We start from the raw sequence: 16,098 nt of genomic DNA, 5'->3' as shown, positions 1-16,098 counted from the left end.
GCCAGCATTTCTTGGCCTGTGGCCACACCATTCCTATCTCTGCCTCAGTGGTCACATTGCCTTTTCATCTTGTGACAATCATCAAATTTCTCTTTGCTTCCTTTTTATAAGGACATTTATTATTGCATTTAAATTCTTCCCAAATAATCCAGAATAATCTCCCCATATAAATGTCCAAAAGTTAATCATATTTGCAAAATGTTTGCCATATAATACAACATTCACAGATTCTAATGTTTATGTGAACATCATTAGGGACCATTATTCAGCCTACCATAATAATTTAACAGATTTTTCAATAAATCTGTTAAAAATAAATATGTCCATAGACATTCTAAAAAGATAAGGCAACACAATTTATTGTGCTTAGAGATGAGTGTTCTTTAAATTATTTTGATTTCTATTACATTATTTTCATAATAAATAATACAATTTCACTTTTTTGAAAAAATAGACTTTTTGAAAATGGTCTATTCATTTCTTGAGCTTACACTGTATATTGATATGATGTGCTAAAGACGAATTAGAAATGCATGGTTTACATTCCTTTTTGTATTTGATAAAAATGTAGTTTGCTGAACTGAAAATATTGGAAAATTAATCAAGATGAATTTTGCATAATTCAAAAAACTGCTGAATTATCATTGCATGCATTACCATGAAAATGATTTTTTGCTTAAATTTCAAATCTATATGCTATTCAGAAGATGCGTTATACAAGAACAAGTTCTTAAAAACAAAAATTATCCAAAGCAAATTTAAGTTATCACAAATACAAATAATACTACCAATAGCTCTCACTCAACTGCAAAAATGCATTTTTATTTACATAAAACAATGATTCAATTTGTTTGGACTCATCTGCATTGAAGAATTTTAATTAAAATCTTTTTCAACCAGTAATTTTTGGCTGGTCCAGGTAAAAATCACCGTTTCTCATTTGAATAGTTCTTTATATTTTTCAAATTGCTACAGTATACATGAATCTAGTTTGGACTTTAAAACATTTCCATAAAGTATGCAAATAAAGTATTATTACTATCGTTATGTAGAGGTTTTCAATGACTTTTCCAAACTAGCAAGCAATTTATAACAAACTCTGTACATAACCCAAGCCTAGTGGTTTCTTTTTTTTTTTTTTTTTAACCTTAACAAAACTTCTCTGCGAAACCTGATTTAGACTGGTAAGTTTCAGGAAACAGAGAAAGTTACAAAATTTAACATATGTTATTTAAATAATAAGGCCCCAAACATTTGAACTTTAAGGTATAGTTTACAGTTGGATATCTCACCACCAAAAAAAAAAAAAAAAATCATGTCTACTACAGAAATAATCCATACAGAGATAATTGTTGAAACCACGAGGGTAGGTAACTTCTCTAAGGAATATTGGAAAGAGGTCAAAAGTCAGGACAGAAACTTAGAAAATGCCCACCTTGTTTAACGTTGTTGACTTAATCTTCTCAAACCTAGATGAAATAGCTGGTGATATTAGAGCTTCTCCAGTTATTCAGAGATATTAGTGAATAATTTCATTTTTTTGGTATTTAAATCTGCCATTCATTTTATACTTCCTTTTCTCATTGAGCTCTATTCAGTCTTAGGCTTTTGGGTTTTGCAGAATTTTTAAGATGTTCCTACAAGATTCTTCTCCTCTGGCTATTCAATTAAACACAATTCAAAACAACTGATATGAAGGGACTTTGCTGATAGAATTAAGGTTGGTAATCAATTGACCTTAAGTAGAGAGAGTAACCTAGATTGTCCAGGTGGGCCCAATGGAATCACAGGGGCCCTTAAAAAACAGAAGAGGAAAATAAGATACTGGTAAGAGAGATGCCTTAGAAGAGATGAGATAAAAGAGTCAAAGATATTTCAGCCACGAGAAAGCTTCTCTCCTCTGTTGTTAGCACTGAAGAGAACAAAGAGCCAGGGGATGTCAAAGGCTTCAAGAAGCTGAGAACAACTGCCAGCCAACAACTAGAAAGGAAATGAGGCTCTTAGTCCCACAGCTGAATGGAAATGAACTCAGCCATCAACCTATATGAGCTTAGAGGATTCTCCCCTAGAGCCTTCAGAAAGGAATACAGCATGGCCGACACCCTTATTTCAGTCTTTTGAGCCCTTTAACAGAGAAACCACCTCAGCCATGTTGTACCTAGACTTCATATGTACAGAGTGTGAGATAACTTGTTTTAAGCCCTAAAGTCTGTGATACTATGGCAGGAATGGAAAACTAATAGAGCTGGGAATTCTGGAGCTGTGGCTAGCACCCTCTATATTTTCCCATGTTCTTACCTTCTCCTCATCTGCTAGCTCTGACCCCTCCAGGATTAGAAAGGTTCTTACTTGTTTCATGCAGTTATAATCTAGCATTGATGCCTGTATTAGTCAGGGTTCTCCTGAGAAACAGAACCAGTAGGATATATAAAGATATATGTAAGAGAAGATTTATTATAGGAATTGACTCACATGGTTATGGAGGCTGAGAAGTTCCGTGATCTGCAATCTACCAGCTGGAAAATCCGGAAAGCTGGTGGCGTAGTTCAGTCTGAATCCAAAGTCCTGGGAACTGAGGGGCTGATGGTGTAAGTCACAATCTGGGTCCAAAAGCGCAAGAACCAGGAGTGCTGATATGCTAGCGCAGGAGAAATTGGACGTCTCAGCTCAGAGAAAGCAAATGCTCCCTTCCTCCATCTTTTTGTTCTACTCAGGCCCTCAACCAATTGGATGACGCCCATACTCATTGGTGGGGGTGATTTTCTTTACTTGGTCTACTGCAAACACCTGAGATCTTTTAGCAAGCCTAAGTAGCATCCAGACCAATTAAATCAGAAACCCTGCCATCAGCATCTTTAAAGTACCCCAGGTAAGCCAATATGCTGCCAAATTTGAGAACTACTGGCTTAGCGTTGCTTCCCCATAGTTGTTAAAATCAAATTCAAATTCTTCCAGACCCTCATCAAACGCAACTTTTCCCATAAAGCCTGTCCTTCAAATTCTTACAAGAATATAGTATCTAACATGTCACTGTTTACACTTTTCTTTGGGGCATATTTTACTACTTACCACTTAACACAAATTTATTATCACACAGTTTCCATAGGTCTCTAATATTATCACCTGGTCGAAACCACTCTTACCCACTGCCTAGTCTGTTACAATGGTTTCCAAAGTAATTTAACTTTTTTGATTCTCCATCCCTTTCCCAACCCAATCTGAATTACTATTTCACCATTTAAATTTGATTAGGTTACTCCCTTGCTTTAAAAAAAAACTCTATTTTACCATGGTCTAAGGTCTCTGCATGATCCATTTTTCTCTCCTTGTCCACCATTCTGTAGCCATGCTGGCCTTTTAGGCCAAGTTCTCTGCTCAAGACCTCAAATGGCAAAAATTAAGGTGTCAGCTGGGGCTGCATTCTCATATGAGGCTCTGGGTTCGCTTCTAAGCTCATTCAGGTGGTTTTCATAATTCAATTCCTTGTGGGTGTAGGTCTAAGGTCCTGTTTTCTGGCTGGCTATAAATTAGGGATCACTCTCAGCAACTCTCTCAGGTCTTTCCCATGTGGATCCCTCCATCTTCAAGCAAGCAGCAGTGCTGTCAACTTCCATGTGCTTTAAATCTCTGATTTCTTCTTCTGCTGTTATGCAGAGAAAACTCTTTGCTTTTAAGGGACTCATGTAATTAGCTTAGGCCCTCATAGATAATATTCTATTTTATAATCAGCTGTATTGACTGACTGTAAAAGATGTAAACTTTATTACATCTTCAAAATCTCTTTTGCCATGTAACATAATCATGGGAGTAACACCAGGGGGAGTAGCTCATGGGGACCATTTTAGAACTCTTCCTACTTGGTTTTACGTATATTTATATATTTGTTTTGGGGTTGGAAGCAGTTTAGGAGCAAAACCAAATTATAGATTTCTATTTTCCCTACTCTTTCTTCCACAATCCACAACTCAGTACATTTCTAGAAACATAGAAGTTATTCAATAAATACTTGTTAACTAAACTAATGACAAATTATGGTCAACCTGCTAACTTGCAAAATTTACACATATGACTCACACTTGAAATAACCATTACCCCAAATCATATATTGTGGCAGATAAGTTATGGCAGCACATCTAAAAGTTGTAATTCAAATAATTCTGTTGCGAAGTATGATGGGTGAGGTGAAAATGGTGGTATGACTCCTTTAATGGTCTTATTTAGTAGGCATGTTCTCTGAGGAAAGCTATTTTTTAACTATTGTCTTATAAAAATAAATGACAAAAAAATCCTAGGCTACCATTCATTTTGTCAAAGTACATGCGATAAATCAATGTATTTATAAGGTTATCAGCTATCCATTTTCCCACAATGCATGACTTTTGTAATACTTGCATTGCACACTTAAAAGACACATGCTTTCATGATCATGTAGCATAAATTTATTTTATGCTTTAAACTACTACACTGGCAACATGAGCTTGCAATTTTAAAATCCAGAAACATCAAACTTCTAAAAGGGTCAACATTTGGCAAGGTGAATGCTTCAGAATAAGCTTACCCTTGTTGCTTTACTCTCTGCGGGGAAGTTTGTTCTGCTTGCTTTGAAATCGTATATATTTGAGAATTTTTATGGCACAATATTGCATGTAATGCTATCAGGGGGTAACATCAACACCTATTTATTCACAGTGGGATTTTTTTAAACTTTAAATAGTAGTTTCTCATAAGTAACCTGATCTTCCACAACTAGAAAATGAAATCAGCCAAGTGGAGGCATTTTCCCACAGTTGGTTTAATGCTACAAATTGAAATCATTGCTCCTGTCTACCCATGACATTGCTTTGCCATTTGGGGTACCTTCAAATGTAAGGCCATGTAAATTTATGCACTTTTTATTTAAACATTTAATTTAAAAACAGAACTGCTATTTGTACAATATATTATTTAACCTCAGTGCTCTCAGAACACACACATACATGGGAAAGAATTCTCTGCCAATTAGTATAAACCAGACATACTTATATCATGTATTAGAAAATGGTTTTGTTCAGTCATGGTAGTTTAAATAGAATTAATATTAACTTAGTTTGGCTATACTCACAAAACTTGCAATTCCCACAATCTAAATACTCTGGGGATCAGTTTTTAAGGGACTGTGAAAAACCTCAAAACCAGATTTTCCTCTTAGTGATTTTTTAAAAAATCCATATTATTATTCTCTTATAATTTGGCTTCATACTTTATCACCCTTCCTCACCTGCCCCCACTCGAGTATTATTTCTCTGCCTCCCTTCACCTCTTTTGAATTCAGAGCTCAACTTTTAACTCTGCCTGCTCCCACCCTGCAACCAAAAGAATATCTATTTCTAATTTTAAAAGGTTACAATGTCAAATCTTTTCATCCAAAAAGTGAATAAGGCTGCAGTAAAACACTGAATTTTCAATTAAAGTCACAGAAGTATTTATTTCATAAGTGTGATTATTTATAGCGTCTGCCTAAATTATTTCGTCTTACTAGAATTTTCTGCATTAAATTATGCACCAATAAGCAGACCAGTGGTACTGGTTTGGAAAGCATTTTGTTCTATAAAGAATTTTAACAGTGGGCTCAAGCCAATCGTAACACAATAGCATCTAAGTGCATTATAAACATTTATCTCATTTATTTCCAACAATCCCACTAGGTAGTTACTACAATGTCCATTTTACAGAGTGGAAAACTGAGAATAGGGGAGGGAGTGTGCAATTTGTGAAGCTCACATAGCCAGTAACAATGAAACTAAAATTCAAACCTAGACAGCCCACCATCAGAGCTAGTACCACTACTATACATTACCGCCTCCTGATTTTGTTGAGGTCAAATGTTTATGAACATGCAGACAACTGTTTTCCCATAATGAAGCATTGAAACCTTTTGGTTTACATAAATGTATATCTTGCCTCTGTAGCTTTTTTCATGTGTGCATGTTGCAAATACTAAAAGACAGAATCCTTATATAATTTAGTGATAGTTGGAATTAAGGAAATAATAATCCAATTACCAGCTAAAATTTAACAACTTGGAATTTTATTAATGATAGGAATGGCAACATTATACACCTTTATTGCAAGTAAGGGCAATGTCCCCTGGTAGTAATTTCCTTGAGTTTACAATTGATTTCAAAAACAGCTTTTTTAGAAGTTACACCATGCAGAGGTATCGCTCTATGAAAATGTAATTCCTCTCCCAGTGTGAGCATCTTAGTAGTGTGGATATAGGCTTTAAAGGTGTTATTTTTTTAATAATTTTTATAAAGGTTATATATAATTTTATATATGATATATATTAAATTATATATGTATATGTCCTATTCATTCATCACTGCATTTCCCGACATATCGTATATTCAGGCTTCTGCAGCGAATAGCTTAATCAGGCATCCTCATAATGCCTGAGATTTCTCAACAATTCTCTACATTAACCTCATTGCTAATCATAATTACAGCTGTGCCCCTGTCACAGGCAGCTGTGAGAGATTCAGAATGTTGAAAGCTAATCAGTTCACAGATATTCTAAACTTGCTTGCCAGATTCAGATAAAATTTATGGATTATACCAATCAAAAGCAATCTAAACAATTTATTATAAAGCCTAAACAAAAACAAAAGAAGAGCTAAGTGAATAAACATCAATCAAAAATCTAAAATGAAAAGACTTTCCTAGTGAATATATAAAACGTTAGTCATCATGTGACTTAGGTAAAACAGAAAAATAACTAAAATGTCTTGAAAGTGCCAGGGGATTAAATGAGATAAGCATAAGTGGAATGTGGGGTCTCAAAAATTCCAGAAGACTGGACATATAGGTGCCACAGAAGACTAAAAATTTCCAAGTCCTTAATTAAATTTAACTTTTTCGACTTTGTTTTCTTGACTTTGCCAACATAAAGATGGGAGCCTCTGTGTGTATAAATATGCAGAACTATAGAACCAAAAAGGAGTTAAATAATGAATCTCCCATTTTAATGGCAGCTATTGACTTGATTGAGGCAATAATGTCAGTGGCAGAACTAAAACTAAATCCCCTGACATTCAGTTAAATACTTATTTGAGGACCCAGTTCCATCTCTCATGTGCATTATGCCTTAAGTTTTTTAAATGCATAAAACTAACATCTTTAGGAAAAGAGTGCTTCATTCTCTGCTGTCAAGTTATTGGTTGCAAATTGGGCAACAAGTTCCCGTTGTTTTTGGTGTCTGCCCGCAGTGGCTAAGGTTGGTTCAGTGGGTTGTGTAGGCTTCCTGGTGGAGGGGACTAGTGCCTGTGTTCTGGTGGATGAGGCTGGATCTTGTCTTTCTGGTGGGCAGGACCGCGTCTGGTGGTGTGTTTTGGGGTGTCTGTGACCTTATTATGATTTTAGGCAGCCTCTCTGCTAATGAGTGGGGTTGTGTTCCTGTCTTGCTAGTTGTTTGACATAGGGTGTCCTGCACTGTAGCTTGCTGGTTGTTGAGTGGAGCTGGGTCTTAGCGTTGAGATGGAGATCTCTGGGAGAGCTCTTGCCGATTGTTATTACGTGGGGCCGGGAGGTCTCTGGTGGTCCAATGTCCTGAACTTGGCTCTCCCACCTCATAGGCTCAGGCCTGACACCTGGCTGGAGCACCAAGACCCTGTCAGCCACACAGCTCAGAAGAAAAGGGAGAAAAAAAGAAAGAAAAATAAATAAATAAAAAATATAAAATAAAATAATTAAAATAAAAGATTATTAAAGTAAAAAAATAAAAAAATAATAAAAATAAAAAAAGAGAGCAACCAAACCAATAAACAAATCCACCAATGATAACAAGAGCTAAAAACTATACTAAGATAAACATAATTATCAGAAACTAGTCAGTCACAGACAGCAAACCCCAAGTCTACAGTTGCTCCCAAAGTCCACCACCTCAATTTTGGGTTGATTCATTGTCTATTCAGGTATTCCACAGATGTAGGATACCTCAAGTTGATTGTGGGGATTTAATCCACTGCTCTTGAGGCTGCATGGAGAAATTTCCCTTTCTCTTCTTTTTTTGCACAGCTCCTGGAGTTCAGTTTTGGTTTTGGCTCCACCTCTACAGGTAGGTTGCCCTCAGGCTTCTGTTCCCACCCAGACAGGACAGTTTTAGTTCTGCCGCTGACATTAAATTTTAGTTTTAGTTCTGCCGCTGACATTAACCCACACAACCCACAACCCACTGAACTTTTTGAATTATGGTTTTCTCTGGGTATATGCCCAGTAGTGGGATTGCTGGGTCATATGGCAATTCTATTTTTAGTTTTTTAAGGAACCTCCATACTGTTCTCCATAGTGGCTGTATCAGTTTACATTCCCACCAACAGTGCAAGAGGGTTCCCTTTTCTCCACACCCTCTCCAGCATTTGTTGTTTGTAGATATTCTGATGATGCCCATTCTAACCAATGTTCATTGCAGCACTATTTACAATAGCCAGGTCATGGAAGCAACCTAAATGCCCATCGACAGGCGAATGGATAAAGAAGATGTTGTACATATATACAATGGAATATTACTCAGCCATAAAAAGAAACGAAGTTGAGTTATTTGTAGTGAGGTGGATGGACCTAGAGACTGTCATACAGAGTGAAGTAAGTCAGAAAGAGAAAAACAAATATTGCATATTAACGCATATATGTGGAACTTAGAAAAATGGTACAGACAAACTGGTTTGCAGGGCAGAAATAGAGATGTAGATCTGTAGATCTCCACAGACGTAGAGAACAAACGTATGGACACCAAGGGGGGAAAGTGGCAGGGGTGGTGGTGGTGGTGGTGGTGGTGGGATGAATTGGGAGATTGGGATTGACATGTATACACTAATATGTATAAAATGCATAACTAATAAGAACCTGCTGTATAAAAAAATAAACAAAATTCAAAAATTCAAATAAATAAATAAAAATAAAACAGCGGTTGATTAGGGGATTCTTGCTCACTCATGGGAGTGGGGGGTATTGTAATTATAATTGGAATGCGGGGCGAGCCTTGGGCAGCAGAGGCAGGAGTGACGTTGCAACAGCCTGAGGCATGCCGTGTGTTCTCCTGGGGAAGTTGTCCCTGGATCACGGGACCCTGGCAGTGGCGGGCTGCACAGGCTCCCTGGTGGGGGGGGGCATGTGGAGAGTGACCTGTGCTTCCACTCAGGCTTCTTGGTGGCTGCAGGAGCAGCGTTAGCGTTTCATGCCCGTCTCTGGGGTCCGCGCTGAGAGCCGCAGCTCGCTCCCCTCTCTGGAGCTCGTTTAGGCGGTGCTCTGCCCTCTGTGGGCAGACAGGGAAGGAATCCCCTCTCCTCGCGCACCCCGAAACAATGGTCTCTTGCTTCTTCGGCAGGTCCAGACTTCTTCCCGGACTCCCTCCCGGCTAGTTGTGGCGCACTAGCCCCTTCAGGCTGTGTTCACGCCGCCAACCCCAGTCCTCTCCCTGGGATCTGACCTCCGAAGCCTGAGCCTCAGCTCCCAGCCCCGCCCGCCCCGGCGGGTGAGCAGACAAGGATCTCGGGCTGGTGAGTGCTGGTCGGCGCCGATCCTCTCTGTGCGGGAATCTCTCCGCTTTGCCCTCCGCACCCCTGTGGCTGCGCTCTCCTCCGTGGCTCCGAAGCTTCCCCCTCCGCCACCCGCAGTCTCCGCCCGCGAAGGGGCTTCCTAGTGCGTGGAAACCTTTCCTCCTTCACAGCTCCCTCCCACTGGCGCGGGTCCCGTCCCTATTCTTTTGTCTCTGTTGTTTCTTTTTTCTTTTGCCCTACCCAGGTACGTGGGGAGTTTCTTGCCTTTGGGGAGGTCTGAGGTCTTCTGCCAGCATTCAGTGGGTGATCTGTAGGCGTTGTTCCACATGTAGATGTATTTCTGATGTATTTGTGGGGAGGAAGGTGATCTCCACGTCTCACTCCTCCGCCATCTTGAAGGTTCCCCCCCCCCCAAGATATACAAATTTTAAATAAGATATTTTAATAAGATACTAAGAATGTAAGAACATCAGTATATTTTAAAAGTGGCTTATGGTTAAACTGGATTTCTACTGGGAATTTAAGAATGGTTTATCATTTTAAAATATACTACTTTTAATTACTACATTAACAGGTTAAAGGAGAAAATGGTATGATTGTATCAAAAGATTTAAAACAATTGATTAAATTACACATCCTTTCATGATAAAAACTCTCACCAAACTACAGATTTAGGAAAGATTTTTTAACTTAATAGTGTGTCAATAAGTTTCTTACAACATTTTGTCTAATTGTGAAATATTAAAAACAACCCCTTAATTTCAAAGATGTATTCTATACTGCCTCTATTCACCACTGAAATGGAGGTACTAGAAAGTCTAATGAGAAAACTTCAGAATTAAATTAAACTTATAAGGAACAGAAGAAGCAAAACATCCATTATTCACTGTCCATATAATTGTTTACATATCAAATCGGAAGAACAGGAATACGAACGATGACTGTTATTAAAAGAGTTAATATTTCACAAAATCAACATAAAAGCAATTGCTCAAATTCAAAACACTGACAATACAAATTGCTGGTGAGGATACAGAACAATAGCTCTCATCCATTGCTGGCAAGAATGCAAAATGGTACAGCCACTTTGGAAGATAGTTTGTCAGTTCCTTAAAAAACTAAATATATTCTTATGATATGGTCCAGCAATAGTGTTCTTTGGAATTTACCCAAATGTGTAAAGGCACAAGCCTTTAGATGGGAGTAGCTTAGTGAAGTTAGAAACCAGCAATGAAGCCAAAATGGTTGGAGTGGAGTAAGAGTTATGAGATTTTCAATAATGCTTTTATCAGTGACACCTTATGTCACTGATATTAAAAAAAGTATTATACCATGTATATAATTTTAAAAGCCTCATAGACATCTTTATATATAAAGATACATAGTCATTACACTCACACATACACAAATACACACAATTTTTGGCTACATATATGTGTACTGAAAATAGAAAAAAAAGAGTGGCCATATTACTACAAAACCGCAGTAGTGGTTGATTTTTGAAAATGAAGGAGAGAATGGAGTTAAAGAGGCATATGTAGGCTTAAAATCAATCTCTTTGGTTTAGTTTCTAAAAAAAAATAAGAAGAGAAAAAGATTGATCAAATATGGCACAATATTAAGCTTTGACAAACTGTGTGGTAGATGTATGGTTATATACATTGTATTGTTTACTATAAGTTTCTGTGTACTTATTTCATAATAAATAATAAAACAAATTTATAGTGAAGAAATGGAGACCAAACATACCATTTTGCCATTAAAGGGAGCAGAGAATAGGATGATAGCTGAAGGAGGAAGAAGGGTCAAAAGAAATTTACTTATTTTGTTACTTTAAACCTGGAGTTAATAGAGCATATTAAGTTGAATGATCCAATAGTAAATGAGAGATTGATGATGCAATAGGAAGAGAAGGAATAATTGAAAAGCAAATTTCCCTAGAAGATGTAACAGAAGAGGATGTAGAGCACATTTGGAGGAGCTGGCCTTCGATGGAAGCATAGTTCATTTTCTCTGTCTTATAGCACTTTGTAAAAAATTATGACTCATTTTTCTTTGTTCCATAATGCCCAGCATTCTATAGCCTGCTTAAAGTTCTGAAATTGGCTTAAGTTTACAAAGTTCTGCCTTGTATCATTAGAGATGTAATGCAGCTTGAAAGTGCATTCTCCAAGGTTCCAGTTTGGTTCCCTCCACAGCTGTCTGGATCAACTGGAACGAAAGGTTGCAACCTGATTACTGTGCCAAATACTCAAGGCAGTTTGATTTTTTCTGATGGAAGTGATTTCCCACACTCTCTGGAAACACATGGCGTATTCTCAGTAGCCTGGCATTATGTTTAAATACCCACTGCATGATATTGTGTGACACATTCTCTTCTGCTCAGTCTTGAGAAGCAGAAGGCAAAAAGAGGATCATCAAAAACCAAGCACCGTTGAAGATGTCACTTTCTAAGACAAACACTGTATGATCTCGTTTATATGTAAAATCTAAAGCAAACAAACGAACAAACAAGCACTCTGGGCCAAGCCCTTGAAGAATAGCCACAGGGAATCCTTGTGAGCACATTAAGAACTGTTTCTTTGTTTGTAATAGTTTGTGATTATTATGGCTGCAAGCCCTGTTGGCTTTCAGAGCTATGTGTTTTGGGGATCTATCCCGCAGGTGGAATTCTTAAAAGTTGGGGCACTAGATGTTTGATCCAAGCTTTTTGCTCCTCAGGAAGAAGCTGGGAGTCATGAGTTCCCTACTGATTGTACGTAGCTGTGCTGGGAGTAGGGTTTATGGTGAGAGTGTGTCTCAGCTTTTCTTACCCATATCATTGTGGTATATTCTCATTTGCCTGGTGTGTAGAAGTCACTCAGCTGGTTTCTAGATTTCTTTCAGAAGGAATTGTTCTGTTTGTAGCTGGAGATTTGGTGTCTTTATAAAGGAGGTGAGTTCAAGAGCCTCCTACGTTGCCACTTGGACCAGAGCTCAATCTCTTATTGTCTTAACCATCTTTAAAGTATAAGACATTTCATATATAATAATACAGGGATTTTCATTTTGCAATGAAACATAAAAAATACACCCTTTGCCTACTGCTGCATTATCTTACCTAATGATTTGCGAAAAAAAACAAAAGAAGAAAAAGAAGAAGGAGGAGGAGAAAGAGAAGAAGGAGGAGGAGAAGGGAAAAAAAAAAAAAAAACCTGCACCACAATTTCCAGAGTAACATTAGAGAAAGGGGATATCTCCATTTTTCCTCGTATGTCTATCTCAAAAAATGATTCAACTGTCTTTTAAGTTAAGCATTTCTGTCTACAGCATGAATCACAAACTTTCGAAGTCTGCTCATTCTCTGTGTCAGAAAATCAATTTTTATAATATGATGCTCTGGGAATGAAATTAATTTCATTGTCTAAAATCACCCTTTTAAATTTACATAAGACAAGAGGTAAACTTCACTGGAAACTTTTTTTCCCCCTGAATGAGAAGATATGCTGTATTCCCAACTTTGCTAATGAGCTACTACTAGAAAGTAAGCACATTTATTCTCATTGCAAGTGGGAAATCAGTTCTTTTCTTCAGCTAATTAACTCATCTATCTCTAAAATTTTGATGGTTGATTTAGTAAACATGCTGTTGATTTTGTCCAAACATTATATTTTAAACTAAATGAACCAGTTTCGGCCTCAACATGATGCCGTTTGGTTGGAAAAATAACAATAACAACAAATACAATAGATTTATCTGTCCTTATTTTTGGTTACATGTTTTAGCAAAAATGAGAATGTTTAGGCCAAAGTGAGAATGCTAACATAGTTATAAATTTTAGGTGCTATATTTGAACGCCAGGATTTCATTTTTAAATTTCAAAGAGCCTCAAAACAAGATTCCTATTTTATTTTACAAACGATTGAATTTTTAAAAGGATTTCTCTGTAGAATTAAAAAGTGAATTTTTAATTGTGTTTAACCCTAAGTAAATTGTTCTTTAAGTTTTATATATGTTTAGATTTCTTTTTAAATTTCAGCTCTTTTAATATCCTGGATTAAAAGTCCATATATTTTAAAGAAAAAGTCGTATTGAAGTTTGTTTTTAATTAATGTGCAAATGTCCCAAATATCTGAAGCCATAAAAATCTGCTAATAATCAAAGTTAGAAAAAATACATTTATTTATAATTATGTTTACGTTTCTTTATATGCTGTCACATTTTGTCCTCACTCATGCATCCTTTCTGAAACCATATACCATATCTATTCGACAAATAAAATATGAGCGCTTTTAAGATTATGAAAGTTAGCATACCAGTTCCAATATTGAAGGTGAACACTATATTATCATTTATAATATTAACACTAGAAATGCCCCTTTTCATTATGCAAAGTTCTTACAGAAAGGAAATAATAACTCGGGATTTATCTAAGCTACAATATTTCATATAAAGTCTGATTTAAATGTACTCTATAGAAAATAAAATTCATGCAGGCTTATTCATTCTAGTGTACAGTTGACCCTTGGCCAATGTGGAGCTTAGGGACGCCGACCCTCATGCAGTCAAAAACCCAAGTATAACTTTACAATTGGCCCTCTATATCTACAGTTCTGCATCAGTGGATTCAACAAACTGTGGATTAGTGCAGTGCATATTCATTGAAAAAAATTCGCTTATAAGTGGATTGGCGCAGTTTAAACCATGTTGTTCAAAGGTCAACTGTAATGTTATCTCTACCCTGAGTTGTCAATAGTATAAAGGAATTATAGCAATCAATAATAGCTATCCATATGGACTTTCATGGATTTGATATTAACTAGCTGAGTGAACTTGAATAAGTCAGCCTTTCTGATGCTGAGTTTATCTATGCAGCACTAAGGTTCCATGATTCCATGAAAAAAAAACACAAAAATATAAGATAGCTATATCCTGCTTGAAGAAAACATAACAACATACAAATGAAAATTATAAAAGATTTAAATTACAGAGAAGTCGTATACATAAGCTTTTCATTTTATCAAAAAATGTACTGCTAGTTTCAAATTTAGTGATAGTTTAAACATGATCTCTTGTGGTGCAGCTCAATGTTTACACATCATTCATACAATATAGAGAGGATAGAATATAGTGGCTCTCTAGTTGAGCTTGCTTAGGAGAAGCCAGAGATATTTAAACCTGAAACAGTAGGAGATATTTGTCATAATATCCCCATTAGGTGTCATAGAACATCAAAGGTTATTAAAAACCTCCTATGTACCACAGACTGGTCAACCGAAGCACTTTTAAAAGCACACACACATACAAAAAAACAGTAAATGTAAATTCTGTTTAGGAGAAAGAGGAGATAATTAACACTAAATTGGGAAGTTGAAATATTATTTTTGAGAGAAACAATATTTTCTCCCTGAGTTCTTCTAGCAAAATTGTTGCATCCAGAATGTGTGCTATATTTAACATTTTGCTGCAAGTACTCATATAATACCACTATGTAGCATGGAATTTCCTTTTCAGATGTGGAAATGTAAATACAGAATTGCTAATGACAAAATGGCATACCAAGGTAACCCAGCAAAGGTCACTCATTTTCCCATTTTATGGATAAAAAACTGAGATTAGAAAATATTTTTAGATCACATATTTGATAAAGGATTTATATCCAGAATATATAAAGAACACTCACAATTTAATAAGATTACAAACAAACAAATTTTGAAAAATGGAAAAAGGATCTGAATAGACATTTCTCCAAAGAAGATGTGCTAATGGAAAATTAGCATATGAAAAGATAATCCATGTCCTTATCCTCAGGGAAATGCAAATCCAAACCACAATGAGATACCACTTCACAACCACTAGGATAGCTGTACAGTAATAAAAAAGACTGATAATAAAAAGTATTGATAAGGATGTGGAGAAACCAGAATCCTCACATTTCACTGGTGGGAAAGTACAGTGGTTCACCTGCTTTAGAAAACAGTCTGGCAGTTCCTCAAAATGTTAAACATAGAGTTGCCATATGATCCAGCAATTACACTTCTACTCCTAAGTATATACCTAAAATAAATGAAAGTGTCTGCACAAAGACTTGTGCATGACTGTTCATAGCAGCATTATTCATAATAGCCAAAAGTAGAAAGAATTCAAAAGTCCTTCAACTCGAAAATGGATAAATAAAATTTGGTATAGCCATACAATGGAACATTATTCATCCATACAAAGGAATGAAGTACTGCTACATACTACAATATGGTTAAACCTTGAAGACGTTACACTTAGTGAAATAATTCAGACATAAAAAAACACATAGTGTATAATTTCATTTGTATGAAATGTCCAGAAAAGACAAATCCATAGAAGCAGATACAAGATCAGTGATTTTCTAAAGGTGGGAGTAGGGATTAATGGCAAAATGGGATAACAAAAATATTCTAAAACAAATTGTATTGATGATTGAACAACTCTGTAAATTTACTCAAAATCTTTGAATTGAGCATTTACTATGGCTGAATATTATGGTGGGTAAATTAGACCTCAGTAGAGAGTTTTATATATAATATTTTTAAAATATTTTTAATATATTTTA

General features: G+C 36.3%; 1 long non-coding RNA gene across 3 annotated transcripts in view; it reads right to left on the bottom strand.

The window, feature by feature from the left end:
- The window catches only part of LOC309620793, a 959,234-nt gene that overhangs the window by 468,320 nt on the left and 474,816 nt on the right, over window positions 1–16,098 (bottom strand). Inside the window, exon 8 of one of the 3 annotated variants that reach the window (XR_014239627.1) lies at window positions 6,046–7,660. The exons of the other annotated variants lie outside the window; for them this stretch is intronic. This is a non-coding gene — a long non-coding RNA (uncharacterized lncRNA). Of the gene's footprint in view, window positions 1–6,045; window positions 7,661–16,098 lie in introns of those variants that run through there. 3 annotated transcript variants of the gene reach the window in all.

The sequence above is a fragment of the Balaenoptera borealis genome (genome assembly GCF_965194805.1).
Source record: "Balaenoptera borealis genome assembly, chromosome: X".
NCBI classification, from domain to species: domain Eukaryota; kingdom Metazoa; phylum Chordata; class Mammalia; order Artiodactyla; family Balaenopteridae; genus Balaenoptera; species Balaenoptera borealis.
The sequence above is the reverse complement of the archived record's forward strand: the minus strand, read 5'-3'. Positions and strand labels throughout refer to the sequence as shown.